The 16,387-nt window shown below is 57.3% G+C and overlaps 1 protein-coding gene across 1 annotated transcript in view; it reads left to right on the top strand.

Annotated features, from left to right (window-relative positions):
- Positions 1–15,827, top strand: part of LOC133357822 (teashirt homolog 3-like) — a 37,687-nt gene extending 21,860 nt beyond the window's left edge. Inside the window, exon 2 of the mRNA XM_061575963.1 lies at positions 13,662–15,827. The gene's annotated coding sequence lies outside the window, so the exon portion shown is untranslated. The remainder of the gene's footprint in view (positions 1–13,661) is intronic.
- The last annotated feature ends 560 nt before the right edge of the window (positions 15,828–16,387 follow it).

Genomic DNA, 16,387 nt, shown 5'->3' with positions numbered 1-16,387 from the left:
CCACTCCACCCACTCCACCCACCCCCCCAACTCCACCCACCCCTCCAACTCCACCCACTCCACCCACCCCACCCACTCCACCCACTCCACCCACTCAACCCACCCTACCCACTCCACCCACTCCACCCACCCCACCCACTCCACCCACACTCAACCCACCCTACCCACCCCACCCCACTCACCCCACCCCACTCACCCCACCCACACTCCACCCACCCCCCTACTCTACCCACCCCACCCACCCACCCCACCTACTCCCCCCCCCCACTCCACCCCCCCACTCAACCCCCCCACTCCACCCCCCCACTCCCCCCCACTCCCCCCCCCCCCACTCCCCCCCACTCCACCCCCACTCCCCCCCCACTCCACTCACCCCCCACTCCACTCACCCCTCCCCACTCCACCCCTCCCCGGACCCCCAACACGGAGCACGTCATCCCATCGCATCGTCAATCTGTCTCTCCACCTTTACCCCCCCCCCTCCCGCGCACCTCTGGAACGCTTTCCAGGAGTGGCGCCTCTCCGCGCCTGTCAGGGTCGTGGTGGCCCTACGCGCAGGGCGGGCCCGTCTTGTGTCTCTCTCTCTCTCCGCGTCGTCTGCCTCCCTCCCTGACTGACTGCCTGCCCCTGGTGATGATGATGGATGCACGTACGCGCGTAGAACTTCTTTCGCGCCGTACGCAGCCAACCGTGCCAATCGGAGGTGCGATGATGGTAATGATGATGGACATTGGCTGGGTTTGCATTGTTCTGGTCTGTCAAATTCTGTCTGTCAGTCACCTAACCCGTAACACCTGTGTCTGCCCCGTGACCTCCTGTCAAGCAGTGAGACTTCCACGCTTTACGTGGCCTCAGAGTGCACCTAGCCTGGCACAACTGCTGCGCTAACATCACCGCCATTTAGTGGCGAACGACAGCTGCTGTTGTTGTTGTGTTGTTGTGTTGTTGTTGTGTTGTTGTTGTGTCTCTGCGTTCGTCTGCGCCGCATCTGTGATTGCCAGGTCGCACTGCGCTGCGAACCCGCCCACCCGAGTTCGATCCCCGGCCAGGGCTCATTGACGTCCGGAGCCGTTCCTGGACTTCTCCCCCATCCACACCCCCGGTTTTATCCCCCCACATTTAGACTCGACGTCACCCGTTTCGAGTGTTTGGCTGCCGCTATGCACATCCACGCGGCGAGGATGATGATGATGGTGGTGGTGAGCCACCACTACTTCGTCGAGTTATCACCCGCGACAGCCAGGTCGCTTCTGAACAACGTGTACGCGGCAGCTCAGTGGTGGGCCTCGCCTGCTCACAATAACAAACAAAACAACATTCCTTCCCAGTTTAGTTCGACGATTCGATTTGTTTGCCGAGAGCGGCGAGGGCCGCCTCTGGTCCGTTGAGCCCTGGAGCGGCTGTGGGTGGCCCGGTGCCCGTGACGGTGGCGGTGACGGCGCGGCACGGACGGGGTGGCCGGGCGTGCGGGCGGGCTGGGTGGTCCGCGTGCGCTGATGTTACGCTGCGGCGGAAGTCATTGCAAAGACGGGCGACGGTGTCCGGTGAAGGGTTTTTATTTTCCTTTTGACGTTTGTCGCTGTCCGCCACGCATGCCCAGAAATGTCGAGAAGCACCGGGGCAGCTTCCTTACACCCCCCCCTGCTGCCCCCCCTGCCCCCCCCTGCCCCCCACCGCCCGCCCCCCGTAAATCCCTCGCAGTGGTTTTGTGTAAAAAAACATGTTCGACTCAAAACCGCAGAGCGAGCGTCACGTCCCATTTTTATTTAACAACAACAACACAACGGTTGCTAAGCAATGTCCCCCTCCACCCCTCCTCCCTTCCCTGCCCCCCCCCCCCCAACAACCCCCCCCCCAAAAAAAAACCGGTCAGCAACAACCAGCACCGCGGTCTAAGAAGGAGGAGTGGGGTGGTGGCTGTGGGCTGTTGAGGACGCGCGAGAGACGAGTTCATGGGTCACGAAGAAAGCCGTCGAGGGCTCTCGCCCTCCCGCCCGCGCGGCACAGCTGTTTATATTTTCGGCAGTGATCTGATGCGAACGTCAGTCGGGCCCCGGGCTCCCCCCCACGCTCCCTGCCGCCCCCACCAACCAACCAAAGCCCCCCCCCCCCCCCCCCCCAGGTCAGTATCGGTGTTTGGTAACAGCGCCTCCCCAGAGGTGTGGCATCTGTCAATTCCAGGCAGTGACACACCAGTCTGTCACGTGTCACTTCACATCCCGCTGCCAGAATTCCGCGCGACTCCACAATCTGCCACCACCACCACCACCACCCCCACCACCACCAGACCAACCCCCCGGGGCCGCTCTGACCGTGAGTTCGCCGCCCATGCGGGTGTCTGATTCGGGAGCTCGAGGTTGTGAGTGTGTGAGTGAGTGTGTGAGTGTGTGAGTGAGTGTGTGAGTGAATGTGTGAGTGAGTGTGTGAGTGAATGTGTCAGTGTGTGAGTGAGTGTGTGAGTGCGTGAGTGAGTGTGTGTGAGTGTGTGAGTGAATGTGTGAGTGTGTGAGTGTGTGAGTGAGTGTGAGTGAGTGTGTGAGTGTGTGAGTGAATGTGTGAGTGAGTGTGTGAGTGAGTGTGTGAATGTGTGTGAAAGTAACATGTAGCGCCACACCTATTACCATCATTAGGGGAAAGAACGGTGATCCAATCTCCGACCCCCAGGAACAGGTTTGCAGATTTGCTGAGCATTTCTGTGAGGTCCTGGGGGAGGGGACATCCCTCAACCTGGATAACAACGTGGCACGAAGTGGGGATGACCCTGCTGAGGCTGCGGTGCCTCAAATATTGGAAGAAGTCACCCCCTGTGAGTGGCTGGCTAAAGTGCCATCTGTTGAGGAAGTACTGAAGGCGTTCCAGAGTCTGAGACCAGGAAAGGCACCGGGCAGAGATAATCTCCTAAGCGAAATGCTGAGGGAGGGTGGCGTTTGTGCACAGACTGCCCTACATGACATCATAACAGTCTGGACCACCGGACGGGTTCCGCAGGATTGGAAGGATGCCCTGGTGGTCCCCCTCTTTAAGAAGGGGACCGGACAGACTGCAACAACTACAGGGGCATCTCACTCCTGAGTGTGCCGGGAAAGGTCCTGGCAAGGATTATTCAACATCGCCTTGTTAGGCACGCTGAGGAGAGGCTTGCGGAGCCCCAATGCAGTTTCAGGAAAGGGCGGTCTTGCACAGATGCCATATTTTCTGTCTTTCTGCTACAGCAGAGGTGTAGGGAATTCCAACAAGACCTACATCTCTGCTTTATTGACCTGGTCAAGACCTATGATACCATCAGTAGGCCTGGCCTCCGGGTTGTTCTTTGTGCTTTCGGAGTCCCTGACCCTCTGCTCACGATCATTAAGGACCTACGTGGTCAGGGGTCGGAGCCATTCCCTGAACACCTTGGGATGCGACAGGGATGTCCTCTGGCTCCTATATTATTTAACATCTATTTCAACCGCGTAGTTCGTGAAGCCTTCAATAGCTGTACCAGAGGAATTTCCATCTGGTACAGATACAATGGGAGGCTGATCGATGCCTGGGTGCGGTCAAGGGATGGCTCTCTATTGCTCAACCATGTTATGTATGCCAATGATCTGGTAATTGCTGCTCACTCAGAGGAGGAGTTGGAGATGCTGCTGCTGAGACTGGAGCGTGCCACCATCAGCCCCACCAAAACGAAGCACCTGCCTGGGTATTTTGTACCATCGGACACTCCACCCCCACAACTCCAATCAGTGATGGGGCAGTTGTGGAGAGAGGGAAGAGTTTCCCATACCTGGGCAGTGTGCTCATAACCGGCTTCGGTTTAACAGCAGATAGTCTCACTCCGAATCAGTCGAGCGGCATTATCTTTGCATCCTTTGCGTAACGCTGTGTGGAAGCTACCTGGTCTGTCGCTCTGCACAAAGCTTTGGGTCTTCTCGGCCAGAGTCATTCCCTCCTTTCTCTACGCTTGCGAAACGTGGACCCCCCTAGTGGAGCATCTTCGCCAGTTAGAAACATTTAGGCTGGCTTGCCTACGATCCATCCTGAGTTTAACCATGCTGGATTGTGTGAGGAGCTCACAAATCCTTGAAAGATCTGGACAAAAGTCACATCGGTGAGCTCCTCCGGCAGGCAAGGCTGCGTTGGCTGGGTCATGTTGCCTGCATGTCCAGCCACCGCATTCCTAAGCAGCTTTTGTTCGGCCGGATCGAGGGGGATAAACGGGCGTGGCACGGCCTGGAGAAGAGATGGAGTGATGTGGTACAGAAGGATGTGGAGCTGAGTGGACTTTGCCGATGACTGGTACCAGCGGTGTCAAAATCGGCCTCTGTGGAGGCTTGTGAAGAACGCTACTGGGCAGTTGGAGGCAGTCGCCCTCCAACAACAACGGAGGGCGGAGGAGCGACGCTCACAACAACGAGCGGAGCGCCGGGTGGCTAAAGCACAGCAAGTTGGCACAGTAGGGGGCACAGGTGGTGCATCAGCCAGTCATCTCGGTCATCTCGGTCAGTCGACCAGTGGCACCTGGGTCTGCCCCGTGACCTCCTGCCAGCGGGCTTTCGACACTTCACGTGGCCTCAAGGTGCACTTGGCCTGGCACAAGCATCGTGGTGACGTCACCGCCACTTAGTGGCGAATGGCGGTTGTTGTTGTTGTTGTGTGTCTCTCTGTGTGTGTGTCTCTCTCTCTGTGTGTCTCTCTCTGTGTGTCTCTGCGTGTGTGTGTGTCTCTCTCTCTCTGTGTCTCTCTCTGTGTGTCTGTGTGTGTGTGTCTCTCTCTGTGTGTCTCTGTGTGTGTGTGTCTGTGTGTGTGCCACTCTCTCTGTGTGTGTCTCTCTCTGTGTCTCTGTGTGTGTGTCTGTGTGTGTCTCTGTGTGTGTCTCTGTGTGTGTCTCTGTGTGTGTGTCTGTGTGTGTCTCTGTGTGTGTCTCTCTCTGTGTCTCTGTGTGTGTGTGTCTGTGTGTGTCTCTCTGTGTGTCGCTCTCTGTGTGCCGCCGCGGGGTCGCCGCTCTCTTATCGTGGCCGCCGCCGCTGCCATTTTTCAAAGAGAAACAACTTCTGCGCTTTGCCAAGAAAGATTCGGCAGAAGCTTTTTCTGTCCGACCACAACGCAGCCAGCCCCACGCGTTTGGAGTATTTGGCTGCTGGTTAAAATTTCCATGCGATGATAATGATGACGATGACGATAATGATGATCATGATAATGATGATAATGGTGATGACGATAATGATATGATGATAATGATGATAATGATGATAATGGTGATAATGGTGATAATGATTATCATGATAATGATGATAATGATGATTGAAGATTATGATGATGAGGATAATGATGATAATAATGACGATGATGATGACAAGCCACTTGGGTGATCTGCTATGAATTGTGATCGCTAGGGTCGCTTCTGCGAAAGAGCACGGCTCAGTGTGGGTGCCGTACCTGGTCAAAATAAAAAAAAGAGTTTGATAGTTTGATCGTTTAGTTTCTGCGCCTCTCCAAAGCTGAAGAACCTCGTCGCTCATCGAGCGGCGAAATGTTTCGCCGCGCCCCCCCCCCCCCCCCCATAAATAGAGAGGAGACAGCGAGAGAGAGGAGACCCAGAGAGAGGAGACCCAGAGAGAGGAGACCCAGAGAGAGGAGACCCAGAGAGAGGAGACAGAGAGAGGAGAGAGATCGTTGAATTTGGCGTTTGTTTTCTGCGTGACATTTAACGCGTCGGAGCTGAGCGCCCTGTCGGGAAGTGTTGACGGACGTCTACAGACGTAACTCTAGAACATCGGCCCTTCCGGTGGGGTAAACAAGGGGGGGGGGCGTGGGGGGGAGCCCCCTCGCCCCCGCCCCCCGCTCCGTGTGTGCGCCACGCGTGGACGTTCGCGATTATCGGGGTCCGGTGACGTTGGCAGGGGCCCCACCCGGGGGACGTGGCCTGGATTCCAGTCTCGAGTGGGGAGCTCTTCATCAATCTCTCTTGACGTGGCCCCCCCTCCCCCTCCTCCCCACTCCCCCCCAAGTGCCCCCACCCCCTCCTCCCCACGACCTCCCCCCCTTACCCCCCCCCACCCCCTACCCCCCACCCCCTACCCCCCCCCTACCCTCCCCAACCACCACCACAGAGAGCGGGGAGAGGCAATTCTGCTCACTGCCAAATCAAACTAAAATATGAAACTATTTTTGTTATTTTACCGGGTAGAGTCCACTCTGAGCTGTGTAATCCCTTTCTCAGAAGCGACCTGGTCGTCACAAATGATATCTCAACACAAACGGCTTCTCAGCATCATCACCGTCGTGTGGACAAACTCTCTAAACGCGTGGTGACGTTGATTCTAAACGTGGAGGGAAAAACCGGAGAAAAATCCACGCGACCACGGGGAGAGAGACACGCAGACTCCAAATAAATATCGGCAGGCGTCGTCAGGGTCGGGATCGAACCCACGACCTCCTGCGTACCGGGCGAGGGAATTAACATCCCGCCGCTGGGTCTACTCGGCCTGAAACGAGTCAAACAGCGGCTGGGACGCGGCGCTCTGCCTCCTGCAGCAAAACGGAACGCGCCCACCGTTGTCCCACCACTCCGGTGTCCCGGCCCACGTGGGCCGACGGACTTTGCTCCGGCTCGTCCGCTCGGCCACCGCCGCTCCTAGCGCACGTGCACACGCGGGGCGGAGTTGTCGCGCGCTCCATTGTGACGCTACGCGCTCCATTGTGACGCTCTGTGCTTCATTGTGACACTACGCGCTCCATTGTGACGCTCCATTGTGACGCTCCATTGTGACGCTCCATTGTGACGCTACGCGCTCCATTGTGACGCTCCATTGTGACGCTCTGTGCTTCATTGTGACACTACGCGCTCCATTGTGACGCTCCATTGTGACGCTCCATTGTGACGCTCCATTGTGACGCTACGCGCTCCATTGTGACGCTCCATTGTGACGCTCTGTGCTTCATTGTGACACTACGCGCTCCATTGTGACGCTCCATTGTGACGCTCCATTGTGACGCTCCATTGTGACGCTCCATTGTGACGCTCCATTGTGACGCTCCATTGTGACGCTCCATTGTGACGCTCCGCGTGGGGCATTTCGTTGCGTTGAACGGGGCGCTGGTGGCGCTGGTGGCGCTGGTGGCGCTGGTGGCGCTGGTGGCGCTGGTGGCGCTGGTGGCGCTGGTGGCGCTGGTGGCGCTGGTGGCGCTGGTGGCGCTGGTGGCGCTGGTGGCGCTGGTGGCTGAGTGGGCGTGTCTATGTAAAAGTGGGAGGGGCTGACGGTGATGACCGCGTGGGGTCCCAGTTTAGCCTTGCCTCCCTGAGGCCCTCCTCGCCTCGTGGTGGCGAGGAGATGTTGACTACCTCGCCTGGTATGCAGGAGGTCGTGGGTTTGATCTCGACCCTGACGCCTGCTGCTGTATATTTGGAGTTTGCGTCTCTCTCTCTCTCTCTCATCATCACGGTGGCTAGGAGATGTTGACTACCTCGCCTGATGTACAGGAGGTCGTGGGTTTGATCTCGACCCTGACGCCTGCTGCTGTATATTTGGAGTTTGCGTCTCTCTCTCATCATCACGGTGGCTAGGAGATGTTGACTACCTCACCTGATGTACAGGAGGTCGTGGGTTTGATCTCGACCCTGACGCCTGCTGCTGTATATTTGGAGTTTGCGTGTCTCTCACGCTCTCTCTCCCCATGGTTGTGCTGATTTTCTCTCTGGGTCCTCCAGTTTTACCCTCCACGTTTAGAAATGACGTCACGCGTATTTGGCTGCTGCTATAAATTGCCATGTGATGATGATGAGTCACTTCGTTGAGCCATCATTTATGGTGGCCAGGTCGCTTCTGCAAAACAGCTATATAGCTCAGTGGGCCTTCGCTGGTCAAATAAAAATGAGTTCACAGTTGATAGTGAACGAGCCTGACACTGCTGATGAGACTTTAAACGTCGAAACTGGCCCAGAGGTTGCCTGCTCAAACAAAAGCCACTCGATAAAAAAAAATATGTAAATAATTATTTATTTACCTCTTATTTTTAATGTTTAGCCAGGAAATCCTGGCCGAGTCTCAAGACTGTTTGTGCAGGAGGGTCCTGCCAGGCGTTGCAGTCGCGGGCGATGATTGCTGCTGCTGATGCTGCTGTGTAGTCCACATTGAGTGGGGAGCGGTGGTGCAGCGGTTAGCGCACTCCGCTGCGAACCCGCCGACCCGAGTTCGATTCCCACTCACGGCCAGCCAACACCGGCGACGAACATCTGAACCGGTCATGGGCCCTCTCCTAAGTCGACTCGGCCTCAAATGAGTACCTGGTGCGGTGTGTAGTAAGCATCGCCACTGGGGAGACAAAGGCGGCCAGGCGTGGTGCTGGCCACCCACCCCCTCGTGCGCCACAGTGCCGGCCTTCACAGGTGCTACTCGCTAACAGCACTTGCCCCTGCAGTCTGTTCATGCTATACGGGGGATCTTTGTCTTTGTCCCCATTGAGCCTATCCACAGGACGGCCGCTGGTGACCTCTTGCATTGTTCGTGGTCGTGACGCTCTGAGCCCGTGCCCCGACTAGGACACCTGTGAAGAAGAAGAGCTTCACAGCTCTTCGGATTCCTCCTGCAGCATGAATGCACAGATGCTGATTCTCATTCTCACTTCAGCACAGAGCGGCGCTCGCTTTACCGACCCGCGGAGCGAGGGGTGATGAGCCGAGTCGAGCCGCCCCCCCCCCCCATCCACTGCTGGATGAGTTCCACGCGAAGCCCACGACGCCGCCTCTCGGGTGACGTCACAGGCTACCCCCCCCCCCCCACCCCCGCCCCCGCCCCCCCCCCAGGATCAACACGGCGGGGGGGGGGCTCAATCCAGCAGTGGATTGAGGTGTAATGTAGAGAGCGATGAACACGTCATGGAGGCAGCCCCCCACTACCCCCCTCACCCCCACCCCTCCCCCCGTATCACCCGTTATGACTAATCACTCTGAGCTCATCTTTGTGCCATTTAAATATTTGGCGTTTTTAATTATTAAATTTTTTGTGCACAACTCGGAGGCAGCTAAATTAAGGTCAGGTTGGATTCGGGATGTTTTTCTCTCTCCCCCCCCCCCCCGCCTCTCCCTCTCTCAGCCGAAATCAGTCGCGCCGTGACTAATGCGAGCTGCGTGCTCGAGAGAGAGAGAGGCGCGACTGCTCATGACCTAAAAAAATTAAACGCGTGGGGTGGGGTGGGGTACAGAGAACAGTTTTTTTCATCTCGAATTCATCTTTCGTCATTCTCCATTTTAGCAAAGACAAAGGCTAAAGGACCCCCCCCCCCTCAATCCAGGTAGCCTCCGCAGACCGCCAGGGCAAGTGCGTTTTGTTCAGCTGGGCGCCACTACGAAAGTCCGGCGCGACGTCCCGTGCCGTGGCAAGACCCGGGGCCGCCTCTGCCTCCGCGCACGCCGATGTCTGTGGCCGCGCTCTCTGCGGCAAGCGGTCGAGGCCGAGCCGACCTAGGGAGAGGGCCCCGGGGGGGGTGGGGGGGGTGAAAGGTGCTCATGATGTTGGCCGTGAGCTGGGATCCAGCTGGCGTGGCACGGCAGCGGCGGCGGCGCTGCCGGTGCGGCAGCGACACTCGCTCGTACGGGCGTCGGACACGGCACCGTTTGGTACCCTCAGCAGCAGAAAGCACTTTAGCCTCCCCCCCCCCGCCCTTTCGCGATATAAAATGGGAGTGTGATGACAGAAGAGATGGAGAGACGCGAGAGTGAGACGCAGCGTGCTCCACGTTTATTGGTATTTCATGATCGCTGTTTTACGCGGCCCCGCCTTTTGTTCACCAAATCCGCCGGCCCCTTTGATCCGCTTGGGGCGCTCTGGATTTTCATTCCCCTTTGCCACCACTTGCACGCACGGACACAAGCACGCACAGCACGCGCGGAGACGCAACGCACGCAGCTGTGTTTTGCCACTTTTTATTGGCTGACAACAGAACGTTCTTTTTGTTAACCACTTTACTGCCCAGGCGAAGAGCTCGAGAGCGCAGGGTCGATGTGGCTCGTGGTGCCTCGCCGTGAGCCTCGATCCGCGGCCCTCGCCGCCACGACATCCCCTGGCTTTCTCTTGAGACGCTGCGGCGCGTCGGGCGTGGAAACGCGTCTCTTGACAACCGCTTCGTGCGTTTCGCGTCATCCTCCCCCCTCCCCAAGTGACCTCCGATTAGCACGGTGGCTACGTACAGTGGTGCGAAAGCAGTTGGACATTCGTGCTGCACATACATGCACGATGATGATGGTGGTGATGGTGGTGATGTTGATGGTGGTGATGTTGATGGTGGTGATGGTGGTGATGTTGATGGTGGTGATGTTGATGGAGGTGATGTTGATGGTGGTGATGTTGATGGTGGTGATGTTGATGGTGGTGATGTTGATGGTGGTGGTGATGGAGGTGATGGTGGTAATGTTGATGGTGGTGATGTTGATGGTGGTGATGTTGATGGTGGTGATGTTGATGGAGGTGATGTTGATGGTGGTGATGTTGATGGTGGTGATGTTGATGGTGGTGATGTGATGATGGTGGTGATGGAGGTGATGGTGGTGATGTTGATGGTGGTGATGGTGTTGATGGAGGTGATGTTGATGGTGGTGATGTTGATGATGGTGTTGATGGTGGTGATGGAGGTGATGGAGGTGATGGTGGTGATGGTGGCAATGGATGTGATGTTGATGGTGGTGATGGAGGTGATGTTGATGGTGATGATGGAGGTGATGGTGGTGATGGTGGCAATGGAGGTGATGTTGATGGTGGTGATGGAGGTGATGTTGATGGTGGTGTTGATGGTGGTGATGGTGGTGATGGTGGTGATGTTGATGGTGGTGATGGTGGTGATGTTGATGGTGGTGATGGTGGTGATGTTGATGGTGGTGATGTTGATGGTGGTGATGGAGGTGATGGTGTTGATGGTGCTGATGTTGATGGTGGTGATGGTGTTGATGGTGGTGATGTTGATGGTGCTGATGTTCATGGTGGTGATGGTGTTGATGGTGGTGATGTTGATGGAGGTGATGTTGATGGTGGTGATGGAGGTGATGTTGATGGTGGTGATGGAGGTGATGTTGATGATGCGGCCGTCTGGAACGCTCTTCCAATATTCGGCAGCCACTGGAGCCATGCACTTCTAAATAATAATTTAGATTGGCAAACTCATTTCTTTGGAACTGCTTGTTTGTGTTTAGTTTGTTGTCCTTCCACCCCCGCAACTTCAAGTAGCACAGGTGGCTATGTACGGTGTGAAAGAAGTTCAATGTATGTACTACATACATGCAGGCAGCATGTCCGTCAGTGACCTTTCTTTTGTCCTATGCCACGGTTGTTTTGCGCCGATTTCTCTTTGCTTCAATGCTGAACGTTAGTCCACGACTCACGCAGAGACCCATAGACTCACGCAGAGACCAATAGACTCACGCAGAGACCCGTAGACTCCCTTACAGACCCATAGACTCACACAGACACCCATAGACTCACACAGAGACCCGCAGACTCACACACAGACCTGTAGACTCACACAGACACCCGTAGACTCACACAGAGACCCGTAGACTCACACAGAGACCCATAGACTCACACAGAGACCCTTAGACTCGCACAGACACCCATAGACTCACACAGACACCCGTAGACTCACACAGAGACCCGTAGACTCACACAGACACCCATAGACTCACGCAGAGACCCATAGACTCACAGAAACCGACCCCTGCTCTCCTGAGGCTGTGCTCAGGATTAAGCAAACAAACTGGGAAACTTGACGTGGCTCTGGGAGGAGTCGCTGGGCCAATGGATGCAGCAGTCGCCATTGGGGAGGGGGAATGGGGGGAGGGGGCACGAAAATGTAGTCCCCCCCCAAGCCGAAGCAGTGACCTCTTCGTGGTGACCTGTCACCTCGCAGTGATGACCTGTGACCCCTTAGCAATGACCTCTCACCTCGCAGCGATGACCTTTCACCTCGCAGCGATGACCTTTCATCTCGCAGCGATGACCTTTCGCCTCGCAGCGATGACCTGTGACCCCTTAGAAATGACCTCTCACCTCACAGCGATGACCTTTCACCTCGAGGTGATGACCTTTCACCTCGCAGCGATGAGCTTTCACCTCACTGCGATGACCTTTCACCTCGCAGCGATGACCTTTCACCTCGCAGTGATGACCTGTGACCCCTTGGCAATGACCTCTCACCTCGCAGTAACGACCTTTTCGCCCTGCAGCAGCGACCTCCTCTCACCCGTGTTAGGCAGAGCGTCGTACACGTTTGTTTGCGAGATGACCAGCAGTCGGCAGTACAGGGTGCACGGTGACGAAATGTTAACTACCTCGCCTGGTATACAGGAGGTCGCGGGTTCGATCCCGACGCCTGTTATATATTTAGAATTTGCGTGTCTCTCTCCCCGCGGTGGCGTGGATTTTTATCCGGGGTCCTCCCAGGTTTTTGCCTCCACATTTGGAATCAACATTGTGCCGCCGTACACTTCCACACGACGATAAGCCACTTTATTTTGATCTGTCATTTGTGAGGAGCCATTGTTGCTTCTGTATAGATCAGTAGTGGGCCTTGCCTGGTAAAAATACAAAAACATCGTCTTAAGTGTCTATTGGTCTCCGTGAGTCTATGGGTCTCCGTGTGCATCCATGGGTCTCTACGCAAGTCTACGGCTCTCTCTGTGTGAGTCTATGGGTCTCCGTGTGCATCCATGGGTCTCTACGCAAGTCTACGGCTCTCTCTGTGTGAGTCTATGGGTCTCCGTGTGCATCCATGGGTCTCTACGCAAGTCTACGGCTCTCTCTGTGTGAGTCTATGGGTCTCTGTGTGCATCCATGGGTCTCTAGGAAAGTCTACGGCTCTCTCTGTGTGAGTCTATGGGTCTCTGTGTGCATCCATGGGTCTCTAGGCAAGTCTACGGCTCTCTCTGTGCGAGTCTATGGGTCTCTGTGTGCATCCATGGGTCTCTAGGAAAGTCTACGGCTCTCTCTGTGTGAGTCTATGGGTCTCTGTGTGCATCCATGGGTCTCTAGGCAAGTCTACGGCTCTCTCTGTGTGAGTCTATGGGTCTCTTACAGGAAGACGAGTGGAAGAGTAGGCAACATTTAGTGTGTGACGGAGACATGGAGAGAGTGGGGGAGAGGCGTGGTAGGGGAGAGAGCCACTTGGTTGAGCCGTCATGTGCGATCGCCAGGTCACTTCTGAGAAAGAGCTTCACAGCTCAGTGGGTCCTTACCTGGTCAAGTAAAATAGTTTAATAGTTTAACGTCAACACTCGGGGGAGACAAAGGCGGCCTTGTGTTGGCCACACCACACACCCTGGCGGCCTTCATAAGATGCTCGCTCGCCAACAGCACTTGCCCCAACAGCCTGAGAAGGCTATAAGGGGGGGGGGGGCTTTGCCTTTTGTATACAAGGTGGCCCAAAATTCAGGACACACGGGGTTATTATAATTGTTGTCACAATCACATTCGGTGATTCCATTTATTGAAACGAACGTTCCAGGCGACCCAGATTAACGTTAACCTGTGTTGCATGAATTTTTGGAATATTCATCAATCCTGTTTTGTTGTCTCAATTCATCCACGGGCTTCTTGGTCGAGTCACAGGAGGAAGAAGAATGTTGACATTGATGTTCATCGACTCGTAGAGACACATTTACTCTCCCGCTCCGTCTGCCGTTTCGTGCGCAGGTGTCCCCAGGAGCGACCGAGGCGACCCCGGGATGAAGGGCCTGACGAAGGCTCCGGCGAAGACCCAGGGACGTAGGCCCGGGCACCAAGGTCCAGGCACGAAGGCCCTGGGAAGACGGCCCAGGCATGAAGGCCCAGGCACCAAGGCCCAGGCACGAAGGCCCAGGCACCAAGGCCCAGGCACCAAGGCCCAGGCACCAAGGCCCAGGCACCAAGGCCCAGGCACGAAGGTCCAGGCACCAAGGCCCAGGCACGACGGCCCAGGCACCAAGGCCCAGGCACCAAGGCCCAGGCACCAAGGCCCAGGCACCAAGGCCCAGGCACGACGGCTCAGGCATGAAGGCCCCGGTCCGTCCAGGTGCATGCGGCGGCGGCGGGGAGCGGACGCCACAGCGAGGACTCCGATCCCACCACCTCCTGCTCCTCCTGCTCCGCCTCCTCCTGCTCCACCTCCTCCACCTCCTCCTCGCCGCCGAAGCCACCACCACGGCGCCGCGCTCGCCCTGTGCCCCGCTCACCCGGACAACCCAACTCGGGCAACGCGTTTCCTCCCCCACCACCCCCACTCCCACCCCCACCCCGTGCGTGTCCGCCAAATGCACTGAATGTAAATAGTTGAAATTCCAGCGCGAGGGCGGAAGGTTATTTTTTTTTTAGAGGTGGGGGGGGGGGGGCGGTGGAAGCAGGGTGGTGGAGGAGGCTGCCAGGAGTGGGGAAAAAAATGACAATTCCATTGTCAACGTGGCCCCTGCCACGCAGCACGAAGCTCCGTGGTGACGAATGGTGGTGGCGGCGGCGGCGAGTGCCGTGCCCGCTCCGCTGCTAGCGTGCGGACGTGACGGACGAGGTCGGTGGGAGCGCCAGGAATGCTCGGGGGGGGGGGGGGAGGAGACGCGCCGAGCGTTGCGAGTCATCAACACTTTCTCAAGATTGTTAAACAAAAAAATCTCCTTCCCACAAATGTCTTTTTGTTGTTGTTGCAACAAACCATTCCCAAGATTTATTTCTGCTCCTCATCCCCCCCCCGCCCCTTTCCCAAGCGCTCTCCTGCCATGCAGGCAAGTAGCCGTCACCGCCACGTGTTTTTTTTCTTTTTCTTGTGCGAGGATGAAATAAATAATTATCGACTTCAGATTTCCGTACGTCAAAGGCGGAGCGAGCCAAGCCACTTCTAAAAAGGACCCCAACTGTTCGCGGGCAGGCACCGTGACGAAGATTGATTGCCTGCGGCTGTTGGAAATTCGGCATTCGAACGGAAACAGTTGACGAATTACCAGGAAAATGCGAAACACATTTCTGTGAAGAGAGAGAAAAAAACACAACGATCCGCGCCGCTCCGCACCGCGCAGGCCGACCCGCGGCTCGCGCGGTCGGCGTTGTTCGGCTGCGGAGAATGGCAAGGGGACGAGCACGGTGCGGTAGCCGGGTCCGGTAGCCGGGTCCGGTCATGAGGCCCAGGTGCGGTCCCATCACGGGGCCCGTGTCGTGTGTGTGGGGTGTGTGGGGGTGTAGGTGTGTGTGGGTGTGTGTGTGGGTGTGTGTGTGGGTGTGTGTAGGGTGTGGGTGGGATGTGTGTGTGGGTGGGTGTGCGTGTGGGTGTGTGTGCACAGCAAGTTGGCACAGTACGGAGCACAGGTTGTGCATCAGCCAGACTTCTCGGTCATCTCGGTCAGTAGACCCGTGGCACCTGATGGGTCTGCCCCGTGACCTCCTGCCAGCGGGCGTTCGACACTTCACGTGGCCTCAAGGTGCACATGGCCTGGCACAAGCGTCGTGGTGACGTCACCGCCACTTAGTGGCGAATGGCGGTTGTTGTTGTTGTGGGTGTGTGTGAGCGCCTAACTCGGAGCCACCACCGGCGTCACCTCCAGGGTGCCCCCCCCCACCTCCACCGCTCGCTCCGCACGTGCCTCGTGGTGCCACGTGGTACCACGTGATCCCAGGTGCCACGTGGCGCCACGTGGTGCCACGTGGTACCACGTGATCCCAGGTGCCTCGTGGTGCCACGTAGTACCACGTGATCTCAGGTGCCTCGTGGTGCCACGTGGTGCCACGTGGTACCACGTGATCCCAGGTGCCTCGTGGTGCCTCGTGGTGCCACGTGGTGCCACGTGGTACCACGTGAGCCCAGGTGCCTCGTGGTGCCACGTAGTACCACGTGATCCCAGGTGCCTCGTGGTGCCACGTGGTACCACGTGAGCCCAGGTGCCTCGTGGTGCCACGTGGTACCCCGTGGTACCACGTGATCCCAGTGCCTCGTGGTGCCACCAGGTGCCTCGTGGTGCCACCAGGTGCCTCGTGGTGCCACCAGGTGCCTCGTGGTGCCACCAGGTGCCTCGTGGTGCCACCAGGTGCCTCGTGGTGCCACCAGGTGCCTCGTGGTGCCACCAGGTGCCTCGTGGTGCCACCAGGTGCCTCGTGGTGCCACCAGGTGCCTCGTGGTGCCACCAGGTGCCTCGTGGTGCCACCAGGTGCCTCGTGGTGCCACCAGGTGCCTCGTGGTGCCACCAGGTGCCTCGTGGTGCCACCAGGTGCCTCGTGGTGCCACCAGGTGTCTCGTGGTGCCACCAGGTGTCTCGTGGTGCCACCAGGAGTCTCGTGGTGCCACCAGGTGTCTCGTGGTGCCACCAGGTGTCTCGTGGTGCCACCAGGTGTCTCGTGGTGCCACCAGGAGTCTCGTGGTGCCACCAGGTGTCTCGTGGTGCCACCAGGTGTCTCGTGGTGCC

The sequence above is a fragment of the Lethenteron reissneri genome, chromosome 60 (assembly GCF_015708825.2).
Source record: "Lethenteron reissneri isolate LAM-NWPU_2019-01 chromosome 60, ASM1570882v1, whole genome shotgun sequence".
NCBI lineage: Eukaryota > Metazoa > Chordata > Hyperoartia > Petromyzontiformes > Petromyzontidae > Lethenteron > Lethenteron reissneri.
The sequence above is the reverse complement of the archived record's forward strand: the minus strand, read 5'-3'. Positions and strand labels throughout refer to the sequence as shown.